The sequence below is a fragment of the Colius striatus genome, unplaced genomic scaffold (genome assembly GCF_028858725.1).
Source record: "Colius striatus isolate bColStr4 unplaced genomic scaffold, bColStr4.1.hap1 scaffold_40, whole genome shotgun sequence".
NCBI lineage: Eukaryota > Metazoa > Chordata > Aves > Coliiformes > Coliidae > Colius > Colius striatus.
The window spans coordinates 664,095-685,170 of NW_026908523.1; positions in this window are offsets into that span (position 1 = coordinate 664,095).

Here is a 21,076-nt window from a genome sequence, read left to right on the forward strand (position 1 = left end):
CTTTTTCTCCTCAGCTCCCTTTGAAAAAATACATGTGTCTGTTAAGTTATGCCACTGAGTATGGGAGCTACAAGAAAGCAGGAAGGCAGACCCCAGCTACAGTAGTAAGTAGGTCCCCATGCAGTCTATCAGCCAGCACGGTGTCACATTTGCAGCTGCTTTCCTGTGGGAGTTATCTTCAATAGCACACTTTTTCTATTCATCTCCCATTGAATAAAATACATTTTGTCTGTTAAATTATACCACTGACTATGGGAGTTACAAGAAAGCAGGAAGACAGACCCCAGCTACAGCAGTAAGTAGGTCTCCATGCAGTCTATCAGCCAGCACGGTGTCACATTTGCAGCTGCTTTCCTGTGGGAGCTATCTTCAATACCACACTTTTTCTCCTCAGCTCCCTTTGAAAAAATACATGTGTCTGTTAAGTTATGCCACTGAGTATGGGAGCTACATAAAGCAGGAAGGCAGACCCCAGCTACAGTACTAAGTAGGTCCCCATGCAGTCTATCAGCCAGCACGGTGTCACATTTGCAGCTGCTTTCCTCTGGGAGTTATCTTCAATACCACACTTTTTCTCCTCAGTTCTTATTGGAAAAATACGTGTGTCTATTAAGTTATGCCACTGAGTATCGGAGCTACAAGAAAGCAGGAAGGCAGACCCCAGCTACAACAGTAAGTAGGTCCCCATGCAGTCTATCAGCCAGCACGGTGTCACATTTGCAGCTGCTTTCCTGTGGGAGCTATCTTCAATACCACACTTTTTCTGTTCAGCTCCCTTTGAATAAATAATTTTGTCTGTTAAGGTATACCACTGAATATGGGAGCTACAAGAAAGCAGGAAGGCAGATACCAGCTACAGTAGTCAGTAGGTCCCCATGCAGTCTATCAGCCAGCACGGTGTCACATTTGCAGCTCCTTTCCTGTGGGTGCTATCTTCAATACCACAGTTTTTCTCCTCAGCTCCCATTGAAAAAATACATGTGTCTGTTAAGGTATACCGCTGAGTATGGGAGCTACAAGAAAGCAGGCAGGCAGACCCCAGCTACAGTAATCAGTAGGTCTCCATGCAGTCTATCAGCCAGCACAGTGTCACATTTGCAGCTGCTTTCCTGTGGGAGCTATCTTCAATACCACACTTGTTCTCCTCAGCTCCCATTGAAAAAATACATGTGTCTGTTAAGTTATGCCACTGAGTATGGGAGCTACAAGAAAGCAGGAAGGCAGACCCCAGCTACAGTAGTAAGTAGGTCCCCATGCAGTCTATCAGCCAGCACGGTGTCACATTTGCAGCTGCTTTCCTGTGGGAGTTATCTTCAATACCACACTTTTTCTCCTCAGTTCCCTTTGAAAAAATACATGTGTCTGTTAAGTTATGCCACTGAGTATTGGAGCTACATAAAGCAGGAAGGCAGACCCCAGCTACAGTAGTAAGTAGGTCCCCATGCAGTCTATCAGCCAGCACGGTGTCACATTTGCAGCTGCTTTCCTGTGGGAGCTATCTTCAATACCACACTTTTTCTGTTCAGCTCCCATTGAAAAAATACATGTGTCTGTTAAGTTATACCACTGAATATGGGAGCTACAAGAAAGCAGGAAGGCAGACCCCAGCTACAGTAGTCAGTAGGTCCCCATGCAGTCTATCAGCCAGCACGGTGTCACATTTGCAGCTGCTTTCCTGTGGGAGCTATCTTCAATACCACACTTTTTCTCCTCAGCTCCCATTGAAAAAATACATGTGTCTGTTAAGTTATGCCACTGAGTATGGGAGCTACAAGAAAGCAGGAAGGCAGACCCCAGCTACAGTAGTAAGTAGGGCCCCATGCAGTCTATCAGCCAGCACGGTGTCACATTTGCAGCTGCTTTCCTGTGGGAGCTATCTTCAATACCACACTTTTTCTCCTCAGCTCCCATTGAAAAAAATACATTTTTTCTGTTAAGGAATACCAGTGAATATGGGAGCTACAAGAAAGCAGGAAGGCAGACCCCAGCTACAGTAGTAAGTAGGTCCCCATGCAGTCTAGCAGCCAGCACGGTGTCACATTTGCAGCTGCTTTCCTGTGGGAGCTATCTTCAATACCACACTTTTTCTCCTCAGTTCCCTTTGAAAAAAATACATTTTTTCTGTTAAGGAATACCAGTGAATATGGGAGCTACAAGAAAGCAGGAAGGCAGACCCCAGCTACAGTAGTAAGTAGGTCCCCATGCAGTCTATCAGCCAGCACGGTGTCACATTTGCAGCTGCTTTCCTGTGGGAGCTATCTTCAATACCACACTTTTTCTCCTCAGCTCCCATTGAATAAAATACATGTGTCTGTTAAGTTATGCCACTGAGTATGGGAGCTACATAAAGCAGGAAGGCAGACCCCAGCTACAGTAGTAAGTAGGTCCCCATGCAGTCTATCAGCCAGCACGGTGTCACATTTGCAGCTGCTTTCCTGTGGGAGCTATCTTCAATACCACACTTTTTCTCCTCAGCTCCCTTTGAATAAATACATTTTGTCTGTTAAGGTATACCACTGAATATGGGAGCTACAAGAAAGCAGGAAGGCAGACCCCAGCTACAGTAGTCAGTAGGTCCCCATGCAGTCTATCAGCCAGCACGGTGTCACATTTGCAGCTCCTTTCCTGTGGGTGCTATCTTCAATACCACAGTTTTTCTCCTCAGCTCCCATTGAAAAAATACATGTGTCTATTAAGGTATACCACTGAGTATGGGAGCTACAAGAAAGCAGGAAGGCAGACCCCAGCTACAGTAGTAAGTAGGTCCCCATGCAGTCTATCAGCCAGCACGGTGTCACATTTGCAGCTGCTTTCCTGTGGGAGTTATCTTCAATACCACACTTTTTCTCCTCAGCTCCCTTTGAAAAAATACATTTTTTCTGTTAAGTTATGCCACTGAGTATGGGAGCTACAAGAAAGCAGGAAGGCAGACCCCTGCTACAGTAGTAAGTAGGTCCCCATGCAGTCTATCAGCCAGCACGGTGTCACATTTGCAGCTGCTTTCCTGTTGGAGCTATCTTTAATACCACACTTTTTCTGTTCAGCTCCCATTGAAAAAATACATGTGTCTATTAAGTTATGCCACTGAATATGGGAGCTAAAAGAAAGCAGGAAGGCAGACCCCAGCTACAGTAGTAAGTAGGTCCCCATGCAGTCTATCAGCCAGCACGGTGTCACATTTGCAGCTGCTTTCCTGTGGGAGCTATCTTCAATACCACACTTTTTCTGTTCATCTCCCATTGAATAAAATACATTTTGTCTGTTAAATTATACCACTGACTATGGGAGTTACAAGAAAGCAGGAAGACAGACCCCAGCTACAGTAGTAAGTAGGTCTCCATGCAGTCTATCAGCCAGCACGGTGTCACATTTGCAGCTGCTTTCCTGTGGGAGCTATCTTCAATACCACACTTTTTCTCCTCAGCTCCCTTTGAAAAAATACATGTGTCTGTTAAGGTATACCACTGAGTATGGGAGCTACATAAAGCAGGAAGGCAGACCCCAGCTACAGTAGTAAGTAGGTCCCCATGCAGTCTATCAGCCAGCACCGTGTCACATTTGCAGCTGCTTTCCTGTGCGAGTTATCTTCAATACCACACTTTTTCTCCTCAGTTCTTATTGGAAAAATACGTGTGTCTATTAAGTTATGCCACTGAGTATGGGAGCTACAAGAAAGCAGGAAGGCAGACCCCAGCTACAACAGTAAGTAGGTCTCCATGCAGTCTATCAGCCAGCACGGTGTCACATTTGCAGCTGCTTTCCTGTGGGAGCTATCTTCAATACCACACTTTTTCTGTTCAGCTCCCTTTGAATAAATAATTTTGTCTGTTAAGGTATACCACTGAATATGGGAGCTACAAGAAAGCAGGAAGGCAGACACCAGCTACAGTAGTCAGTAGGTCCCCATGCACTCTATCAGCCAGCACGGTGTCACATTTGCAGCTCCTTTCCTGTGGGTGCTATCTTCAATACCACACTTTTTCTGTTCAGCTCCCATTGAAAAAAAACGTGTCTATTAAGGTATACCACTGAGTATGGGAGCTATAAGAAAGCAGGAAGGCAGACCCCAGCTACAGTAGTAAGTAGGTCCCCATGCAGTCTATCAGCAAGCACGGTGTCACATTTGCAGCTGCTTTCCTGTGGGAGCTATCTTCAATACCACAGTTTTATCCTCAGCTCCCTTTGAAAAAATACATGTGTATGTTAAGTTATGCCACTGAGTATGGGAGCTACAAGAAAGCAGGAAGGCAGACCCCAGCTACAGTAGTAAGTAGGTCCCCATGCAGTCTATCAGCCAGCACGGTGTCACATTTGCAGCTGCTTTCCTGTGGGAGCTATCTTCAATACCACACTTTTTCTGTTCAGCTCCCATTGAATAAAATACATTTTGTTTGTTAAATTATACCGCTGAGTATGGGAGCTAGAAGAAAGCAGGAAGGCAGACCCCAGCTACAGTAGTAAGTAGGTCCCCATGCAGTCTATCAGCAAGCACGGTGTCACATTTGCAGCTGCTTTCCTGTGGGAGCTATCTTCAATACCACACTTTTTCTGTTCAGCTCCCATTGAAAAAATACATGTGTCTGTTAAGTTAGCACCTGAGTATGGGAGCTACAAGAAAGCAGGAAGGCAGACCCCAGCTACAGTAGTAAGTAGGTCCCCATGCAGTCTATCAGCCAGCACGGTGTCACATTTGCAGCTGCTTTCCTGTGGGAGCTATCTTCAATACCACACTTTTTCTCCTCAGCTCCCATTGAAAAAAATACATTTTTTCTGTTAAGGAATACCAGTGAATATGGGAGCTACAAGAAAGCAGGAAGGCAGACCCCAGCTACAGTAGTAAGTAGGTCCCCATGCAGTCTATCAGCCAGCACGGTGTCACATTTGCAGCTGCTTTCCTGTGCGAGCTATCTTCAATACCACACTTTTTCTGTTCTGCTCCCATTGAAAAAATACATGTCTCTGTTAAGTTATGCCACTGAATATGGGAGCTACAAGAAAGCAGGAAGGCAGACCCCAGCTACAGTATTAAGTAGGTCCCCATGCAGTCTATCAGCCAGCACGGTGTCACATTTGCAGCTGCTTTCCTGTGGGAGCTATCTTCAATACCACACTTTTTCTGTTCAGCTCCCATTGAAAAAATACATGTGTCTGTTAAGTTATACCACTGAATATGGGAGCTACAAGAAAGCAGGAAGGCAGACCCCAGCTACAGTAGTCAGTAGGTCCCCATGCAGTCTATCAGCCAGCACGGTGTCACATTTGCAGCTGCTTTCCTGTGGGAGCTATCTTCAATACCACACTTTTTCTCCTCAGCTCCCATTGAATAAAATACATGTGTCTGTTAAGTTATGCCACTGAGTATGGGAGCTACATAAAGCAGGAAGGCAGACCCCAGCTACAGTAGTAAGTAGGTCCCCATGCAGTCTATCAGCCAGCACGGTGTCACATTTGCAGCTGCTTTCCTGTGGGAGTTATCTTCAATACCACACTTTTTCTCCTCAGTTCCTATTGGAAAAATACGTGTGTGTATTAAGTTATGCCACTGAGTATGGGAGCTACAAGAAAGCAGGAAGGCAGACCCCACCTACAACAGTAAGTAGGTCTCCATGCAGTCTATCAGCCAGCACGGTGTCACATTTGCAGCTGCTTTCCTGTGGGAGCTATCTGCAATACCACACTTTTTCTCCTCAGCTCCCTTTGAATAAATACATTTTGTCTGTTAAGGTATACCACTGAATATGGGAGCTACAAGAAAGCAGGAAGGCAGACACCAGCTACAGTAGTCAGTAGGTCCCCATGCAGTCTATCAGCCAGCACGGTGTCACATTTGCAGCTCCTTTCCTGTGGGTGCTATCTTCAATACCACAGTTTTTCTCCTCAGCTCCCATTGAAAAAATACATGTGTCTATTAAGGTATACCACTGAGTATGGGAGCTACAAGAAAGCAGGAAGGCAGACCCCAGCTACAGTAGTAAGTAGGTCCCCATGCAGTCTATCAGCCAGCACGGTGTCACATTTGCAGCTGCTTTCCTGTGGGAGTTATCTTCAATACCACACTTTTTCTCCTCAGCTCCCTTTGAAAAAATACATGTGTCTGTTAAGTTATGCCACTGAGTATGGGAGCTACAAGAAAGCAGGAAGGCAGACCCCTGCTACAGTAGTAAGTAGGTCCCCATGCAGTCTATCAGCCAGCACGGTGTCACATTTGCAGCTGCTTTCCTGTGGGAGCTATCTTCAATACCACACTTTTTCCCCTCAGCTCCCATTGAAAAAATACATGTGTCTATTAAGTTATGCCACTGAATATGGGAGCTAAAAGAAAGCAGGAAGGCAGACCCCAGCTACAGTAGTAAGTAGGTCCCCATGCAGTCTATCAGCCAGCACGGTGTCACATTTGCAGCTGATTTCCTGTGGGAGCTATCTTCAATACCACACTTTTTCTGTTCAGCTCCCATTGAATAAAATACATTTTGTCTGTTAAATTATACCACTGACTATGGGAGTTACAAGAAAGCAGGAAGACAGACCCCAGCTACAGTAGTAAGTAGGTCTCCATGCAGTCTATCAGCCAGCACGGTGTCACATTTGCAGCTGCTTTCCTGTGGGAGCTATCTTCAATACCACACTTTTTCTCCTCAGCTCCCTTTGAAAAAATACATGTGTCTGTTAAGTTATGCCACTGAGTATGGGAGCTACATAAAGCAGGAAGGCAGACCCCAGCTACAGTAGTAAGTAGGTCCCCATGCAGTCTATCAGCCAGCACGGTGTCACATTTGCAGCTGCTTTCCTCTGGGAGTTATCTTCAATACCACACTTTTTCTCCTCAGTTCTTATTGGAAAAATACGTGTGTCTATTAAGTTATGCCACTGAGTATGGGAGCTACAAGAAAGCAGGAAGGCAGACCCCAGCTACAGTAGTAAGTAGGTCCCCATGCAGTCTATCAGCCAGCACGGTGTCACATTTGCAGCTGCTTTCCTGTGGGAGCTATCTTCAATACCACACTTTTTCTGTTCAGCTCCCATTGAATAAAATACATTTTGTTTGTTAAATTATACCGCTGAGTATGGGAGCTAGAAGAAAGCAGGAAGGCAGACCCCAGCTACAGTAGTAATTAGGTCCCCATGCAGTCTATCAGCAAGCACGGTGTCACATTTGCAGCTGCTTTCCTGTGGGAGCTATCTTCAATACCACACTTTTTCTGTTCAGCTCCCATTGAAAAAATACATGTGTCTGTTAAGTTAGCACCTGAGTATGGGAGCTACAAGAAAGCAGGAAGGCAGACCCCAGCTACAGTAGTAAGTAGGTCCCCATGCAGTCTATCAGCCAGCACGGTGTCACATTTGCAGCTGCTTTCCTGTGGGAGCTATCTTCAATACCACACTTTTTCTCCTCAGCTCCCATTGAAAAAAATACATTTTTTCTGTTAAGGAATACCAGTGAATATGGGAGCTACAAGAAAGCAGGAAGGCAGACCCCAGCTACAGTAGTAAGTAGGTCCCCATGCAGTCTATCAGCCAGCACGGTGTCACATTTGCAGCTGCTTTCCTGTGGGAGCTATCTTCAATACCACACTTTTTCTCCTCAGCTCCCATTGAAAAAAATACATTTTTTCTGTTAAGGAATACCAGTGAATATGGGAGCTACAAGAAAGCAGGAAGGCAGACCCCAGCTACAGTAGTAAGTAGGTCCCCATGCAGTCTATCAGCCAGCACGGTGTCACATTTGCAGCTGCTTTCCTGTGCGAGCTATCTTCAATACCACACTTTTTCTGTTCTGCTCCCATTGAAAAAATACATGTGTCTGTTAAGTTATGCCACTGAATATGGGAGCTACAAGAAAGCAGGAAGGCAGACCCCAGCTACAGTAGTAAGTAGGTCCCCATGCAGTCTATCAGCCAGCACGGTGTCACATTTGCAGCTGCTTTCCTGTGGGAGCTATCTTCAATACCACACTTTTTCTGTTCAGCTCCGATTGAAAAAATACATGTGTCTGTTAAGTTATACCACTGAATATGGGAGCTACAAGAAAGCAGGAAGGCAGACCCCAGCTACAGTAGTCAGTAGGTCCCCATGCAGTCTATCAGCCAGCACGGTGTCACATTTGCAGCTGCTTTCCTGTGGGAGCTATCTTCAATACCACACTTTTTCTCCTCAGCTCCCATTGAATAAAATACATGTGTCTGTTAAGTTATGCCACTGAGTATGGGAGCTACATAAAGCAGGAAGGCAGACCCCAGCTACAGTAGTAAGTAGGTCCCCATGCAGTCTATCAGCCAGCACGGTGTCACATTTGCAGCTGCTTTCCTGTGGGAGTTATCTTCAATACCACACTTTTTCTCCTCAGTTCCTATTGGAAAAATACGTGTGTGTATTAAGTTATGCCACTGAGTATGGGAGCTACAAGAAAGCAGGAAGGCAGACCCCACCTACAACAGTAAGTAGGTCTCCATGCAGTCTATCAGCCAGCACGGTGTCACATTTGCAGCTGCTTTCCTGTGGGAGCTATCTTCAATACCACACTTTTTCTCCTCAGCTCCCTTTGAATAAATACATTTTGTCTGTTAAGGTATACCACTGAATATGGGAGCTACAAGAAAGCAGGAAGGCAGACCCCAGCTACAGTAGTCAGTAGGTCCCCATGCAGTCTATCAGCAAGCACGGTGTCACATTTGCAGCTGCTTTCCTGTGGGAGCTATCTTCAATACCACACTTTTTCTGTTCAGCTCCCATTGAAAAAATACATGTGTCTGTTAAGTTATGCCACTGAGTATGGGAGCTACAAGAAAGCAGGAAGGCAGACCCCTGCTACAGTAGTAAGTAGGTCCCCATGCAGTCTATCAGCCAGCACGGTGTCACATTTGCAGCTGCTTTCCTGTGGGAGCTATCTTCAATACCACAGTTTTTCTGTTCAGCTCCCATTGAAAAAATACATGTGTCTATTAAGTTATGCCACTGAATATGGGAGCTAAAAGAAAGCAGGAAGGCAGACCCCAGCTACAGTAGTAAGTAGGTCCCCATGCAGTCTATCAGCCAGCACTGTGTCACATTTGCAGCTGCTTTCCTGTGGGAGCTATCTTCAATACCACACTTTTTCTGTTCATCTCCCATTGAATAAAATACATTTTGTCTGTTAAATTATACCACTGACTATGGGAGTTACAAGAAAGCAGGAAGACAGACCCCAGCTACAGTAGTAAGTAGGTCTCCATGCAGTCTATCAGCCAGCACGGTGTCACATTTGCAGCTGCTTTCCTGTGGGAGCTATCTTCAATACCACACTTTTTCTCCTCAGCTCCCTTTGAAAAAATACATGTGTCTGTTAAGTTATGCCACTGAGTATGGGAGCTACATAAAGCAGGAAGGCAGACCCCAGCTACAGTAGTAAGTAGGTCCCCATGCAGTCTATCAGCCAGCACGGTGTCACATTTGCAGCTGCTTTCCTCTGGGAGTTATCTTCAATACCACACTTTTTCTCCTCAGTTCCTATTGGAAAAATACGTGTGTCTATTAAGTTATGCCACTGAGTATGGGAGCTACAAGAAAGCAGGAAGGCAGACCCCAGCTACAACAGTAAGTAGGTCCCCATGCAGTCTATCAGCCAGCACGGTGTCACATTTGCAGCTGCTTTCCTGTGGGAGCTATCTTCAATACCACACTTTTTCTGTTCAGCTCCCATTGAATAAAATACATTTTGTCTGTTAAGGTATACCACTGAATTTGGGAGCTACAAGAAAGCAGAAAGGCAGACCCCAGCTACAGTAGTCAGTAGGTCCCCATGCAGTCTATCAGCCAGCACGGTGTCACATTTGCAGCTGCTTTCCTGTGGGTGCTATCTTCAATACCACACTTTTTCTGTTCAGCTCCCATTGAAAAAAAACGTGTCTATTAAGGTATACCACTGAGTATGGGAGCTACAAGAAAGCAGGAAGGCAGACCCCAGCTACAGTAGTAAGTAGGTCCCCATGCAGTCTATCAGCCAGCACGGTGTCACATTTGCAGCTGCTTTCCTGTGGGAGCTATCTTCAATACCACAGTTTTATCCTCAGCTCCCTTTGAAAAAATACATGTGTATGTTAAGTTATGCCACTGAGTATGGGAGCTACAAGAAAGCAGGAAGGCAGACCCCAGCTACAGTAGTAAGTAGGTCCCCATGCAGTCTATCAGCCAGCACGGTGTCACATTTGCAGCTGCTTTCCTGTGGGAGCTATCTTCAATACCACACTTTTTCTGTTCAGCTCCCATTGAAAAAATACATGTGTCTGTTAAGTTAGCACCTGAGTATGGGAGCTACAAGAAAGCAGGAAGGCAGACCCCAGCTACAGTAGTAAGTAGGTCCCCATGCAGTCTATCAGCCAGCACGGTGTCACATTTGCAGCTGCTTTCCTGTGGGAGCTATCTTCAATACCACACTTTTTCTCCTCAGCTCCCATTGAAAAAAATACATTTTTTCTGTTAAGGAATACCAGTGAATATGGGAGCTACAAGAAAGCAGGAAGGCAGACCCCAGCTACAGTAGTAAGTAGGTCCCCATGCAGTCTATCAGCCAGCACGGTGTCACATTTGCAGCTGCTTTCCTGTGGGAGCTATCTTCAATACCACACTTTTTCTCCTCAGCTCCGATTGAAAAAAATACATTTTTTCTGTTAAGGAATACCAGTGAATATGGGAGCTACAAGAAAGCAGGAAGGCAGACCCCAGCTACAGTAGTAAGTAGGTCCCCATGCAGTCTATCAGCCAGCACGGTGTCACATTTCCAGCTGCTTTCCTCTGGGAGCTATCTTCAATACCACACTTTTTCTCCTCAGTTCCTATTGGAAAAATACGTGTGTCTATTAAGTTATGCCACTGAGTATGGGAGCTACAAGAAAGCAGGAAGGCAGACCCCAGTTACAACAGTAAGTAGGTCCCCATGCAGTCTATCAGCCAGCACGGTGTCACATTTGCAGCTGCTTTCCTGTGGGAGCTATCTTCAATACCACACTTTTTCTGTTCAGCTCCCATTGAATAAAATACATTTTGTCTGTTAAGGTATACCACTGAATTTGGGAGCTACAAGAAAGCAGAAAGGCAGACCCCAGCTACAGTAGTCAGTAGGTCCCCATGCAGTCTATCAGCCAGCACGGTGTCACATTTGCAGCTGCTTTCCTGTGGGTGCTATCTTCAATACCACACTTTTTCTGTTCAGCTCCCATTGAAAAAATACATGTGTCTGTTAAGTTAGCACCTGAGTATGGGAGCTACAAGAAAGCAGGAAGGCAGACCCCAGCTACAGTAGTAAGTAGGTCCCCATGCAGTCTATCAGCCAGCACGGTGTCACATTTGCAGCTGCTTTCCTGTGGGAGCTATCTTCAATACCACACTTTTTCTCCTCAGCTCCCATTGAAAAAAATACATTTTTTCTGTTAAGGAATACCAGTGAATATGGGAGCTACAAGAAAGCAGGAAGGCAGACCCCAGCTACAGTAGTAAGTAGGTCCCCATGCAGTCTATCAGCCAGCACGGTGTCACATTTGCAGCTGCTTTCCTGTGGGAGCTATCTTCAATACCACACTTTTTCTGTTCAGCTCCCATTGTAAAAAATACATTTTGTCTGTTAAGGTATACCACTGAATTTGGGAGCTACAAGAAAGCAGAAAGGCAGACCCCAGCTACAGTAGTCAGTAGGTCCCCATGCAGTCTATCAGCCAGCACGGTGTCACATTTGCAGCTGCTTTCCTGTGGGTGCTATCTTCAATACCACACTTTTTCTGTTCAGCTCCCATTGAAAAAAAACGTGTCTATTAAGGTATACCACTGAGTATGGGAGCTACAAGAAAGCAGGAAGGCAGACCCCAGCTACAGTAGTAAGTAGGTCCCCATGCAGTCTATCAGCCAGCACGGTGTCACATTTGCAGCTGCTTTCCTGTGGGAGCTATCTTCAATACCACAGTTTTATCCTCAGCTCCCTTTGAAAAAATACATGTGTATGTTAAGTTATGCCACTGAGTATGGGAGCTACAAGAAAGCAGGAAGGCAGACCCCAGCTACAGTAGTAAGTAGGTCCCCATGCAGTCTATCAGCCAGCACGGTGTCACATTTGCAGCTGCTTTCCTGTGGGAGCTATCTTCAATACCACACTTTTTCTGTTCAGCTCCCATTGAAAAAATACATGTGTCTGTTAAGTTAGCACCTGAGTATGGGAGCTACAAGAAAGCAGGAAGGCAGACCCCAGCTACAGTAGTAAGTAGGTCCCCATGCAGTCTATCAGCCAGCACGGTGTCACATTTGCAGCTGTTTTCCTGTGGGAGCTATCTTCAATACCACACTTTTTCTCCTCAGCTCCCATTGAAAAAAATACATTTTTTCTGTTAAGGAATACCAGTGAATATGGGAGCTACAAGAAAGCAGGAAGGCAGACCCCAGCTACAGTAGTAAGTAGGTCCCCATGCAGTCTATCAGCCAGCACGGTGTCACATTTGCAGCTGCTTTCCTGTGGGAGCTATCTTCAATACCACACTTTTTCTCCTCAGCTCCCATTGAAAAAAATACATTTTTTCTGTTAAGGAATACCAGTGAATATGGGAGCTACAAGAAAGCAGGAAGGCAGACCCCAGCTACAGTAGTAAGTAGGTCCCCATGCAGTCTATCAGCCAGCACGGTGTCACATTTGCAGCTGCTTTCCTGTGGGAGCTATCTTCAATACCACACTTTTTCTCCTCAGCTCCGATTGAAAAAAATACATTTTTTCTGTTAAGGAATACCAGTGAATATGGGAGCTACAAGAAAGCAGGAAGGCAGACCCCAGCTACAGTAGTAAGTAGGTCCCCATGCAGTCTATCAGCCAGCACGGTGTCACATTTCCAGCTGCTTTCCTCTGGGAGCTATCTTCAATACCACACTTTTTCTCCTCAGTTCCTATTGGAAAAATACGTGTGTCTATTAAGTTATGCCACTGAGTATGGGAGCTACAAGAAAGCAGGAAGGCAGACCCCAGTTACAACAGTAAGTAGGTCCCCATGCAGTCTATCAGCCAGCACGGTGTCACATTTGCAGCTGCTTTCCTGTGGGAGCTATCTTCAATACCACACTTTTTCTGTTCAGCTCCCATTGAATAAAATACATTTTGTCTGTTAAGGTATACCACTGAATTTGGGAGCTACAAGAAAGCAGAAAGGCAGACCCCAGCTACAGTAGTCAGTAGGTCCCCATGCAGTCTATCAGCCAGCACGGTGTCACATTTGCAGCTGCTTTCCTGTGGGTGCTATCTTCAATACCACACTTTTTCTGTTCAGCTCCCATTGAAAAAATACATGTGTCTGTTAAGTTAGCACCTGAGTATGGGAGCTACAAGAAAGCAGGAAGGCAGACCCCAGCTACAGTAGTAAGTAGGTCCCCATGCAGTCTATCAGCCAGCACGGTGTCACATTTGCAGCTGCTTTCCTGTGGGAGCTATCTTCAATACCACACTTTTTCTCCTCAGCTCCCATTGAAAAAAATACATTTTTTCTGTTAAGGAATACCAGTGAATATGGGAGCTACAAGAAAGCAGGAAGGCAGACCCCAGCTACAGTAGTAAGTAGGTCCCCATGCAGTCTATCAGCCAGCACGGTGTCACATTTGCAGCTGCTTTCCTGTGGGAGCTATCTTCAATACCACACTTTTTCTCCTCAGCTCCCATTGTAAAAAATACATTTTTTCTGTTAAGGAATACCAGTGAATATGGGAGCTACAAGAAAGCAGGAAGGCAGACCCCAGCTACAGTAGTAAGTAGGTCCCCATGCAGTCTATCAGCCAGCACGGTGTCACATTTGCAGCTGCTTTCCTGTGGGAGCTATCTTCAATACCACACTTTTTCTCCTCAGCTCCCATTGAAAAAAATACATTTTTTCTGTTAAGGAATACCAGTGAATATGGGAGCTACAAGAAAGCAGGAAGGCAGACCCCAGCTACAGTAGTAAGTAGGTCCCCATGCAGTCTATCAGCCAGCACGGTGTCACATTTGCAGCTGCTTTCCTGTGCGAGCTATCTTCAATACCACACTTTTTCTGTTCTGCTCCCATTGAAAAAATACATGTGTCTGTTAAGTTATGCCACTGAATATGGGAGCTACAAGAAAGCAGGAAGGCAGACCCCAGCTACAGTAGTAAGTAGGTCCCCATGCAGTCTATCAGCCAGCACGGTGTCACATTTGCAGCTGCTTTCCTGTGGGAGCTATCTTCAATACCACACTTTTTCTGTTCAGCTCCCATTGAAAAAATACATGTGTCTGTTAAGTTATACCACTGAATATGGGAGCTACAAGAAAGCAGGAAGGCAGACCCCAGCTACAGTAGTCAGTAGGTCCCCATGCAGTCTATCAGCCAGCACGGTGTCACATTTGCAGCTGCTTTCCTGTGGGAGCTATCTTCAATACCACAGTTTTTGTCCTCAGCTCCCATTGAAAAAATACATGTGTCTATTAAGGTATACCACTGAGTATGGGAGCTACAAGAAAGCAGGAAGGCAGACCCCAGCTACAGTAGTAAGTAGGTCCCCATGCAGTCTATCAGCCAGCACGGTGTCACATTTGCAGCTGCTTTCCTGTGGGAGTTATCTTCAATACCACACTTTTTCTCCTCAGCTCCCTTTGAAAAAGTACATGTGTCTGTTAAGTTATGCCACTGAGTATGGGAGCTACAAGAAAGCAGGAAGGCAGACCCCTGCTACAGTAGTAAGTAGGTCCCCATGCAGTCTATCAGCCAGCACGGTGTCACATTTGCAGATGCTTTCCTGTGGGAGCTATCTTCAATACCACACTTTTTCTGTTCAGCTCCCATTGAAAAAATACATGTGTCTATTAAGTTATGCCACTGAATATGTGAGCTAAAAGAAAGCAGGAAGGCAGACCCCAGCTACAGTAGTAAGTAGGTCCCCATGCAGTCTATCAGCCAGCACGGTGTCACATTTGCAGCTGCTTTCCTGTGGGAGCTATCTTCAATACCACACTTTTTCTGTTCAGCTCCCATTGAATAAAATACATTTTGTCTGTTAAATTATACCACTGACTATGGGAGTTACAAGAAAGCAGGAAGACAGACCCCAGCTACAGTAGTAAGTAGGTCTCCATGCAGTCTATCAGCCAGCACGGTGTCACATTTGCAGCTGCTTTCCTGTGGGAGCTATCTTCAATACCACACTTTTTCTCCTCAGCTCCCTTTGAAAAAATACATGTGTCTGTTAAGTTATGCCACTGAGTATGGGAGCTACAAGAAAGCAGGAAGGCAGACCCCAGCTACAGTAGTAAGTAGGTCCCCATGCAGTCTATCAGCCAGCACGGTGTCACATTTGCAGCTGCTTTCCTGTGGGAGCTATCTTCAATACCACACTTTTTCTCCTCAGCTCCCATTGAAAAAATACATGTGTCTATTAAGGTATACCACTGAGTATGGGAGCTACAAGAAAGCAGGAAGGCAGACCCCAGCTACAGTAGTAAGTAGGTCCCCATGCAGTCTATCAGCCAGCACGGTGTCACATTTGCAGCTGCTTTCCTGTGGGAGTTATCTTCAATACCACACTTTTTCTCCTCAGCTCCCTTTGAAAAAGTACATGTGTCTGTTAAGTTATGCCACTGAGTATGGGAGCTACAAGAAAGCAGGAAGGCAGACCCCTGCTACAGTAGTAAGTAGGTCCCCATGCAGTCTATCAGCCAGCACGGTGTCACATTTGCAGATGCTTTCCTGTGGGAGCTATCTTCAATACCACACTTTTTCTGTTCAGCTCCCATTGAAAAAATACATGTGTCTATTAAGTTATGCCACTGAGCATGGGAGGTACAAGAAAGCAGGAAGGCAGACCCCAGCTACAGTAGTAAGTAGGTCCCCATGCAGTCTATCAGCCAGCACGGTGTCACATTTACAGCTGCTTTCCTGTGGGAGCTATCTTCAATACCACACTTTTTCTGTTCATCTCCCATTGAATAAAATACATTTTGTCTGTTAAATTATACCACTGACTATGGGAGTTACAAGAAAGCAGGAAGACAGACCCCAGCTACAGTAGTAAGTAGGTCTCCATGCAGTCTATCAGCCAGCACGGTGTCACATTTGCAGCTGCTTTCCTGTGGGAGCTATCTTCAATACCACACTTTTTCTCCTCAGCTCCCTTTGAAAAAATACATGTGTCTGTTAAGTTATGCCACTGAGTATGGGAGCTACAAGAAAGCAGGAAGGCAGACCCCACCTACAGTAGTAAGTAGGTCCCCATGCAGTCTATCAGCCAGCACGGTGTCACATTTGCAGCTGCTTTCCTGTGGGAGCTATCTTCAATACCACACTTTTTGTCCTCAGCTCCCATTGAAAAAATACATGTGTCTATTAAGGTATACCACTGAGTATGGGAGCTACAAGAAAGCAGGAAGGCAGACCCCAGCTACAGTAGTAAGTAGGTCCCCATGCAGTCTATCAGCCAGCACGGTGTCACATTTGCAGCTGCTTTCCTGTGGGAGTTATCTTCAATACCACACTTTTTCTCCTCAGCTCCCTTTGAAAAAGTACATGTGTCTGTTAAGTTATGCCACTGAGTATGGGAGCTACAAGAAAGCAGGAAGGCAGACCCCAGCTACAGTAGTAAGTAGGTCCCCATGCAGTCTATCAGCCAGCACGGTGTCACATTTGCAGCTGCTTTCCTGTGGGAGTTATCTTCAATACCACACTTTTTCTGTTCAGCTCCCTTTGAAAAAATACATGTGTCTGTTAAGGTATACCGCTGAGTATGGGAGCTACAAGAAAGCACGAAGGCAGACCCCAGCTACAGTAGTAAGTAGGTCCCCATGCAGTCTATCAGCCAGCACGGTGTCACATTTGCCGCTGCTTTCCTGTGGGAGCTATCTTCAATACCACACTTTTTCTGTTCAGCTCCCATTGAATTAAATACATTTTGTCTGTTAAATTATATAGCTGAGTATGGGAGCTACAAGAAAGCAGGAAGGCAGACCCCAGCTACAGTAGTAAGTAGGTCCCCATGCAGTCTATCAGCCAGCACGGTGTCACATTTGCAGCTGCTTTCCTGTGGGAAATATCTTCAATACCACACTTTTTCTCCTCAGCTCCCATTGAATAAAATACATTTTGTCTGTAAAGGTATACCACTGAATATGGGAGCTACAAGAAAGCAGGAAGGCAGACCCCAGCTACACTAGTAAGTAGGTCCCCATGCAGTCTATCAGCCAGCACGGTGTCACATTTGCAGCTGCTTTCCTGTGGGAGCTATCTTCAATACCACAGTTTTTCTCCTCAGCTCCCATTGAAAAAATACGTTTGTCTGTTAAGGTATACCGCTGAGTATGGGAGCTACAAGAAAGCAGGAAGGCAGACCCCAGCTACAGCAGTAAGTAGATCCCCATGCAGTCTATCAGCCAGCACGGTGTCACATTTGCAGCTGCTTTCCTGTGGGAGCTATCTTCAATACCACACTTTTTCTGTTCTGCTGCCATTGAATTAAATACATTTTGTCTGTTAAATTATATAGCTGAGTATGGGAGCTACAAGAAAGCAGGAAGGCAGACCCCAGCTACAGCAGTAAGTAGGTCCCCATGCAGTCTATCAGCCAGCACGGTGTCACATTTGCAGCTGCTTTCCTGTGGGAGCTATCTTCAATACCACAGTTTTTCTGTTCAGGTCCCATTGAAAAAATACATGTGTCTGTTAAGTTATGCCACTGAGTATGGGAGCTACAAGAAAGCAGGAAGGCAGACCCCAGCTACAGTAGTAAGTAGGTCCCCATGCAGTCTATCAGCCAGCACGGTGTCACATTTGCATCTGCTTTCGTGTGAGAGCTATCTTCAATACCACACTTTTTCTCCTCAGCTCCCATTGAAAAAATACATTTTGTCTGTTAAGTTATACCACTGAGTATGGGAGCTACAAGAAAGCAGGAAGGCAGACCCCAGCTACAGTAGTAAGTAGGACGCCATGCAGTCTATCAGCCAGCACGGTGTCACATTTGCAGCTGCTTTCCTGTGGGAGCTATCTTCAATACCACACTTTTTCTCCTCAGCTCCCATTGAAAAAATACATTTTGTCTGTTAAGGTATACCACTGAATATGGGAGCTACAAGAAAGCAGGAAGGCAGACCCGAGCTACAGTAGTAAGTAGGTCCCCATGCAGTCTATCAGCCAACACGGTGTCACATTTGCAGCTCCTTTCCTGTGGGAGCTATCTTCAATACCACACTTTTTCTGTTCTGCTCCCATTGAAAAAATAAATGTGCCTGTTAAGGTATACCACGGAATATGGGAGCTACAAGAAAGCAGGAAGGCAGACCCCAGCTACAGTAGTAAGTAGGTCCCCATGCAGTCTATCAGCCAGCACGGTGTCACATTTGCAGCTGCTTTCCTGTGGGAGCTATCTTCAATAAAACAGTTTTCATCCTCATCTGCCTTTGAAAAAATACATTTCTATGTTAAGGTATACGACTGAGTATGGGAGATACAAGAGGGAAGGCAGAGCCCAGCTACAGTAGTAAGTAGGTCCCCATGCAGTCTATCAGCCAGCACGGTGTCACATTTGCAGCTGCTTTCCTGTGGGAGCTATCTTCAATACCACAGTTTTATCCTCAGCTCCCTTTGAAAAAATACATGTGTATGTTAAGTTATGCCACTGAGTATGGGAGCTACAAGAAAGCAGGAAGGCAGACCCCAGCTACAGTAGTAAGTAGGTCCCCATGCAGTCTATCAGCCAGCACGGTGTCACATTTGCAGCTGCTTTCCTGTGGGAGCTATCTTCAATACCACAGTTTTTCTGTTGAGCTCCTATTGAAAAAATACGTGTGTCTGTTAAGGTATACCACTGAGTATGGGAGCTACAAGAAAGCAGGAAGGCAGACCCCAGCTACAGTAGTAAGTAGGTCCCCATGCAGTCTATCAGCCAGCACGGTGTCACATTTGCAGCTGCTTTCCTGTGAGAGCTATCTTCAATACCACACTTTTTCTGTTCAGCTCCCATTGAAAAAATATATGTGTCTGTTAAGGTATACCGCTGAGTATGGGAGCTACAAGGAAGCAGGAAGGCAGACCCCAGCTACAGTAGTAATTAGGTCCCCATGCAGTCTATCAGCCAGCACGGTGTCACATTTGCAGCTGCTTTCCTGTGGGAGCTATCTTCAATACCACATTTTTTCTCCTCAGCTCCCATTGAAAAAATACATGTGTTTGTTAAGTTATGCCACTGAGTATGGGAGCTACAAGAAAGCAGGAAGGCAGACCCCAGCTACAGTAGTAAGTAGGTCCCCATGCAGTCTATCAGCCAGCACGGTGTCACATTTGCAGCTGCTTTCCTGTGGGAGCTATCTTCAATACCACACTTTTCCTCCTCAGCTCCCATTGAAAAAATACATGTGTCTGTTAAGTTATGCCACAGAGTATGGGAGCTACAAGGAAGCAGGAAGGCAGACCCCAGCTACAGTAGTAAGTAGGTCCCCATGCAGTCTATCAGCCAGCACGGTGTCACATTTACAGCTGCTTTCCTGTGGGAGCTATCTTCAATACCACACTTTTTCTCCTCAGCTCCCATTGAAAAAATACATGTGTCTGTTAAGTTATGCCACAGAGTATGGGAGCTACAAGAAAGCAGGAAGGCAGACCCCAGCTAAAGTAGTAAGTAGGTCCCCATGCAGTCTATCAGCCAGCACGGTGTCACATTTGCAGGTGCTTTCCTGTGAGAGCTATCTTCAATACCACACTTTTTCTGTTCAGCTCCCATTGAAAAAATATATGTGTCTGTTAAGGTATACCGCTGAGTATGGGAGCTACAAGAAAGCAGGAAGGCAGACCCCAGCTACAGTAGTAAGTAGGTCCCCATGCAGTCTATCAGCCAGCACGGTGTCACATTTGCAGCTCCTTTCCTGTGGGAGCTATCTTCAATACCACACTTTTTCTCCTCAGCTCCCATTGAAAAAATACATATGTCTGTTAAGTTATGCCACTGAATATGGGAGCTACAAGAAAGCAGGAAGACAGACCCCAGCTACAGTATTAACTAGGTCCCCATGCAGTCTAGCAGCCAGCACGGTGTCACATTTGCAGCTGCTTTCCTGTGGGAGCTATCTTCAATACCACACTTTTTCTGTTCTGCTCCCATTGAAAAAATACATGTCTCTGTTAAGATATGCCACTGAGTATGGGAGCTACAAGAAAGCAGGAAGGCAGACCCCAGCTACAGTATTAAGTAGGTCCCCATGCAGTCTATCAGCCAGCACGGTGTCACATTTGCAGCTGCTTTCCTGTGGGAGCTATCTTCAATACCACACTTGTTCTCCTCAGCTCCCATTGAAAAAATACATGTGTCTGTTAAGTTATGCCACTGAATATGGGAGCTAGAAGAAAGCAGGAAGGCAGACCCCAGCTACAGTAGTAAGTAGGTCACCATGCAGTCTATCAGCCACCACGGTGTCACATTTGCAGCTGCTTTCCTGTGGGAGCTATCTTCAATACCACACTTTTTCTCCTCAGCTCCCTTTGAAAAAATACATTTTGTCTGTTAAGTTATGTCACTGAATATGGGAGCTACAAGAAAGCAGGAAGGCAGACCCCAGCTACAGTAGTAAGTAGGTCCCCATGCAGTCTATCAGCCAGCACGGTGTCACATTTGCAGCTGCTTTCCTGTGGGAGCTATCTTCAATACCACACTTTTTCTCCTCAGCTCCCATTGAAAAAATACATGTGTCTGTTAAGTTATGCCACTGAGTATGGGAGCAACAAGAAAGCAGGAAGGCAGACCCCAGCTACAGTAGTAAGTAGGTCCCCATGCAGTCTATCAGCCAGCACGGTGTCACATTTGCAGCTGCTTTCCTGTGGGAGCTATCTTCAATACCACACTTTTTCTCCTCAGCTCCCATTGAAAAAATACATGTGTCTGTGAAGTTATGCCACTGATTATGGGAGCTACAAGAAAGCAGGAAGGCAGACCCCAGCTACAGTAGTAAGTAGGTCCCCATGCAGTCTATCAGCCAGCACCGTGTCACATTTGCAGCTGCTTTCCTGTGGGAGCTATCTTCAATACCACACTTTTTCTCCTCATCTCCCATTGAAAAAATACATGTGTATGTTAAGTTATGCCACTG